Source organism: Halyomorpha halys, unplaced genomic scaffold (assembly GCF_000696795.3).
Source record: "Halyomorpha halys isolate HHAL.00 unplaced genomic scaffold, Hhal_1.1 Scaffold463.1, whole genome shotgun sequence".
NCBI classification, from domain to species: Eukaryota; Metazoa; Arthropoda; class Insecta; order Hemiptera; family Pentatomidae; genus Halyomorpha; species Halyomorpha halys.
In genome coordinates this window covers 119393-126111 of record NW_027114672.1, presented here as the reverse complement: position 1 = coordinate 126111, position 6719 = coordinate 119393, and the positions used below count along the sequence as shown (strand labels likewise).

The 6719-nt window shown below is 28.7% G+C and overlaps 1 protein-coding gene across 6 annotated transcripts in view; it reads left to right on the top strand.

Annotated features, from left to right (window-relative positions):
- LOC106683081 (growth factor receptor-bound protein 14) overlaps positions 1 to 6719 on the top strand; it is a 361363-nt gene that overhangs the window by 290626 nt on the left and 64018 nt on the right. The window contains exon 1 of one of the 6 annotated variants that reach the window (XM_014424313.2): positions 2881 to 2996. The exons of the other annotated variants lie outside the window; for them this stretch is intronic. The gene's annotated coding sequence lies outside the window, so the exon portion shown is untranslated. Of the gene's footprint in view, positions 1 to 2880; positions 2997 to 6719 lie in introns of those variants that run through there. 6 annotated transcript variants of the gene reach the window in all.

Genomic DNA, 6719 nt, shown 5'->3' with positions numbered 1-6719 from the left:
TTAATATATTTTTGTTTACTTTATACGTAATTACACTATTTCAGATTTGTGGTTTGTCGCCACATAACTCCTTATTATTGATTTAAAACACAATAACCACTAGACCACCTTCTGGAAAATTGAGTTGGTTCCTACTCTTCTGTGGACAGAGTTTGAAATGTTTTTGGTTCATAAAAGGAGTAAACTAAATACATTATATCTGCAATTATTTTTATAACGTGAAAAATAAATAATGACAAATTAGATGTAAAGTACCCTCATGTAAAAATACCATCTTATATCCAATCATCCGTGAACGCAATCGAAGATGAAAAATAGCAGTAATATAAAAATTCCGAATTTTAATTAAATGTTTAATAATTGAAATAGTTACAGTTACTTCGAGCTGTTATTGAAACCAGTAGGAGCAGTTTTAACAATCGGTTTAACATTACCGTTTCTACCTATAATAATCCGAAGAAGTATGCCTGAAATTAGCCTTCAGCAGGACATAATTTAAAAAAAATTAAATTTCTAGAAGTTAATTTTATTTTATTTTTTTTTATGATTAAGAATTTATTTCTGAGAAAGTAATCGCTATAGATTCGGTTATTTCCTTGCCTGTTGTTATCTTTTATATTCCATTAATCAGTGACGTTACTGAGTACCGCAATCCACAGATCTTACTTTTGAGGCGAGATTCTTGCGTCATCTTACAGGATGCGTTATTTTGGTGTTACCTAAAAGTGTTCAAAAATATTGAAATAGCCATATTTCAGAAAATATCTATCGATATTTTTATCCGATAGTTTTTCTTCGATATATCGAAGTATCAATATTAAAATGTGATTATCGGAACCGATATTTATAAAAAAAATATAATATTTAAAAAAAAATTATATTCACGTTTTGCACCCGAAAATATCAAAAGAAACAATATAAATTTTTAATTTTCTTGAAGTAGGTGCGAACTGAATAATTTTGGGAAACAATAAGCACTTTTTTAACTTGTATTTCATTTCATTTTTAATTTCATTGTGTTCAACTATGTAGTTCACAGGTACTTAAACATCTCCATATTATCTGAAGTTAATCTTCTATAAACAGTGTATAACTTTAATCTTTGTGAACCATTTTCTAATACTAAGCATTGTATTATATTTACGCAAGTATAGGTTAAACTCCGATAGTGGGTAGCTCGTTGGTAAGGCAATGGACTATTAAAGTCCAAGTCCAAAGTCCCGGGTCCGAATCCGGATGTGGCAGATAATTGTTATCTGTAAGCTGTAGCCGTTGAGTTATTCCTGTGGCTCCACCCAGCCTCATAAAGAGGGCACCCTCAATTGGGTAAAAATCAGGCGGTCGTGCGTGATTCTGACCAAATCACCTCCTTCCACAAGCGTTGGAAGTCACAGATATCAAATAAATATAATCATACTTAAACAAAGAACTCCGTAGATAAGAAGGATCGTAATATCTTTAAAATATTATTATTATTATGCTTTGAAATTAGAGCATTTAAGTTGAAATTGTGGAATTGAGTTTCCAAACTTTAAGTTAATGGCCTGGTTTCCACTAAAACATCGAATTCTTTTCTTATCCAATCCTTCGTAAAGTCCTTAATACTCCTTATTTGCCACAAATCAAGTCATTCATTAGGACCTCAATATTCCATATTTTGCCGATTTGGCAAGAACCAGATACTAATCGTTCATGATATGACAAACTCACTTGTTTCTAACCTGGCTTCTCCTTCATTACCTGTTAATCCTCCTAAGGTTGTAGGGTTTAGTAACGAGCGGATCTCTAAAATGTAAATAAGCACTGAACCGACGGGTAAACGTCGGAGGAGTAGACCGAAACGTAGATGGGAGGATTGCGTTAAAACTGATTTAGTAGCATTGGGTTGAGGCCTAACTGGCATGTATGGAGAGAACAATTGGTGGTGTTGGCATGCCGACCTTCGGGTTCGTTAGGCCTTCATTATTATTATTATTATCTTTTGTTTTTCTCGCTTTTGCAGGTTGAGTATCTGAGGTAGGGGACTAGAAATCCAACTATCTTCATATTTTTCCTTATTTTTTTGTTTCAAATATTTAAAAATGTTCGCACTATACGTGCTTTGTCTAAGAGAATCGAGTTGAGGCTCTCTTAGCACATCAATAGGCACTCCCAAACCATTCACGCCTGCAACTGTGGATTTGGGTACGAGACCATTGGTGGATATAATGATTGGAGTAGTGGTAACACTTTCCAAATGATACAGTTCCTTCAACTCAATAGTTCCTCCGTTTTTCTCCCACAGTGGAACCTATTATTATCATTTGAGATCCCGATATCGATAAGTTCCGCTTTCTTTTTTCTGGAGGATACCTGGTTTATTATGGCTTACTGCATGGTCCGTAATTATCGATTCATCGAAATATAGCTTGAGAGGACTTTTTTGGAGGAGTCTATTTGGGTGGTACTTATAGTATGGGCTTTTGTCATCAATTAACTTGTACTCGTATCGCCAGGGCCTGATGCAACATTTTTGCTAAAATGTTGTGCCTCTGGAAATATTTGGTACCAGCCAACTTTTAATCTTATTATTTTTTTTTTTTTTTTGGCAAATTTTATAATAGCCAAACTGTTGAAGTAAACAAATAAAAAGGGCTATTTATTCTGGAAATGAATAATACACAAAAAGTTATGAACTTCCGATTATTATCCAATTCGGACTTATGCAGATTCTGTTCTTTTAAGATAATCGTCCATCTTAGGGACTTGATTAGTTTGTTTTTCGTTGGACTTGGGCATTTGCTGGAGCCTATTGGAGCGATTACCCGGATACTACAGAGCCTCGGGCTAGACGGAGAGCTATAAGGACGCTATCTGACCCGCCTGACCCAGTTGACTCTTGTTTGGGTTGCTATCGAGCGGTGACGTCACAGCTGCCCCCACTCCTCCGCCGCCCTGTAGTACTACGCTTATTGATAAAGCCAACGCACGTCTTATCACAACTTGCTCTCTTTAATGTAAGTATGTCTGGTTCTTCTTTATCTTATTTATTAATCCTTCTTCTTAAACACCTTCTCTAAGCGGTCGGTACGTCCTGTTTCCTATTTAGCTCTCAACATGCTTTATCCTTTAAAATAATCAACATTCACCTTGTGAGACGTATAGAGAAAGATTTATTTTCGTTTACAGTTATGCCTTTGCTATAAGTTAGTTGAAATCTTAATTTTAAATTATTAAATCATAAAAATATTCATTCAATGCTTGAAAACTTCCTCCTACTCTTATTTTCCTCAAAATTGAAAAAATAAATCAGTCTCGTACATACCTTATATTTTTAAATACATTTAAAATATCAAATGATTTTTATAATAAATAACCCTGTTATAATTTAGAAATAATAATAAGTTGAAAATTGTTCATAAGTTTAATTTACTATACCTATAGTCAGATACTATGAAAAATCATTCATTTAAATTTTCATGAATAGATTTTTGGTTTTTTTATTTTTTACTATTCTTAATCTGGACCAGTAATATTTTTATAAATAATTCAATAAAAAAAAAAATAAAAAAAATAAATTGAAAACTTTATCATGGTCCTTTTTTCAGTGTTAAGTTAATTACAAATAAATCGATCAGACTTGTAGACATTTTATATTTTTAAATATATTTAAAGTAAAAAATGACTGTAACTACAATTCTATTCTAATTTTGAAATATGATTAAATTGAAAGTGGCCTAGGATTTTTGTTGATAACCCGTAGTAAATTACTAATATGAAGAACTATTATTGATTTAATTATATTTTTTTAATTGGTTTTTATTTTTACGTTTTATTATTCATTAACTAAACCTTTAATATTTTTATAAATAGATCAACAAAAAAAGATGTTAAGTTCGGATTGATTAATAAAGATGTGGTGATGAAAAATCAATTTCAAATTCTTGCAGTATTGTTTAGCGAATAATTATCTCATCAGTCAACAATCTTGATTTGAAAATATGATAAAAAAAACTTGACGTATTTATAAAGAACAAACATTATTTTTTAAATATTCCATTTAAGTATTTATTTGTCCAATAATGGTTAGTTTTATTTATAGATAAATACTTTTAAAAAACTTTAATTTAATGTCAAATTCGTTCCACTTTTTTTTATTATTATTTTGGTACTATTTAAAAGTATAGATTGAAAAACATTTTTACGAGTTTTTTTAAATATAAACACATTTTATTTCTCTCTTTTTTAATATATTTTTATGCTGTATTTTTTGTTAATTATACATAATTCTATATCTTCGAAAAAATATATTTGGGCCTTTGAGATGCAATTGTCAAAATATTTCTAGAATTCATAAAATATGCAAAATTCAAGGATTGATCTCCATCTAAAGAACAAACTAAACTTTAAAAAGAAAACTAAATTGTTTGTCGTATGTTTTGGAAACTTCAGTATGAGTTTCACAAGAGGAAAATCCTTAAAGTAGGCATATTGTTTTTATTTCCCCAACATTTTTCAAGTTTTAATTTTATTGGTAAAATTGACTCGGATAAATATTATCATCGTTTTTATTGTTTGATGTTTTTATTTGTTGTTCATAATTCATATCTTCTTTTATTGATTAAATAATTTAAAAATATCAATCAGCCTGTACAAATTATCCCGTTTTATTAGTTATCCAAGGACTGTATTTTTTTTTTTTTCAAAACCGCTATTAATATATTTGAAAATTATCTTTTTTAAAAAATAAATTAAATAATTGTACAAATCCATTTCATTATCTGTTTAACCGAGGTTTTTTTTTCTAAAAGGTAGGTCCTAAACATTTTATTAAGTGCTATGAAAAAAACTGCCTCAGTCCAATATACGTTTAATTTACCGAATTTATTAAATGGAAAATACTATAAACTTCGTTTGTTTTTCCTTTAATATATGAATTAAAAAACAAAAACATATTTTTTGCAATCAACATTACAAACACATTATTTTTTATCCCGATACCATTATTTGGTTTTCTCAGGATGTTACACGAATGTAAATTATGTCTAACCAAAAAAAAAAAAAGACATTATTGAAAATCGTATACATGTTTCGACCATATCATTTATTATTCCAAGAATCGAACAATAGCTGAATAAGATTTTAAACAATGCTGAGAAAATCATTCCAATTAATTTCTGTATATAATTGCATATTTTTAAATCATTTATTAAGATGTAATTTAATTTTGTAATTTACTAACTTTGTCAATAGTAATTATAACTTTTTTAATTTATAATTCACTTTGTGAATTTTTTTTGTAGATTCGTTTTTTTTTAATAAATCGATCAAATACAGGACTTGATTCACTCATATCGTTGTGCGCATCATAGAATTTCAGTAAATTAATGGACGATAATTTTTGCTTAATTGTTTTTTCTTTACTACCTCTGCTAGTGAGGAAGTAAAAAAATAATAAGTCTTATTCCTCAAACCTCAAAATAATTAATAAACCAATACTAATGTTTTATACTGACTAATGTTGTTGACAGATGTTTCTTATGGCTTGTTTGTTTACTGGATAAACGTAATAGAAAAAGACACCTTATGCGAACGTGTAAATTTAAATTTTTAATGCCTTCAAATTATACGGTGATAAAAACTTGGGACAGCTGTTGGAATATTTGCAATGCTAAATGAAATTTGTTTGTTCAAATGGTTTTAATAATTTTTTTTTTTACGCACTTTGCGTCTTCGGGGAATCATTATACGTTCGTAATTTGTGTGATTATTTAAACCAAAATATTTCGTTCAATGATTTCACTTTTTTTTATTTTTAATATTTTTCGATATCTTTATTTCTCCCGATTCTAATATGATAGAAATATTAATTTCCAATGTTTGTTTATTCTTCAATAGTTTTCTATTTTCTTCTAGTTTTTAATTAAAGCATTTTTATCATAATTTTGAGTTGATGGGGAATTATGCCTATTTTTAAGATCCATTATCCTTGAAATTTTTATATATTATTTATATAATACATTTTTAACCTGTAATCAAATTACTTGACTATTCCGTTTCGGGTCACTCTAGTCCATTGAGTTGCTAACAAAAAAAAATATTATAAATAAATAATTTACCATGTGAAAATCAAGAGATAGTCTGGGTTGTGGTCTTGAAAAAGAAGAATAGTTAAAAACTATGTTTCATATTTATTCCTGTTACTTGATAACGTTTCTACACACATTACAGATAAAAATATTTTTCCGCTGGTGTTAAAATTTAATTCTTCATATTACTATGAATACATTTTAGGGATTGGGAAACTCATTCTCGGCTTCATGTATTTTTATATATATTTTTTCTAATCATACGGTTAACAATGGATCCAAAATATTTTTAGAAACACTAAACAGGTAGCATTCAACAAGATTTATTTTGGCTAATGAATTCAATCAATTTTTTAAAAAAATATTATAACAGATATGAATAATTATTACATTCCATATTACATACCAATTCTTTACAGCGTAAGCATACATACACATGTCGTATACAGTATTGAGTTGAATTGTAATGTGGTATCAACATATTTTAGTATTGTTTTATCTATTTTATGAAGCTTGTCTCAGTCGCTATAACAAAAATACATTTTTGATTGCAGTAGATAATTTTCTTTGTCTAGATTGCAATTAATAATTATTTGACATTTTTTCAACTAACCAAAAAAATATCAATAAAGAAACATATACATTTTTTTT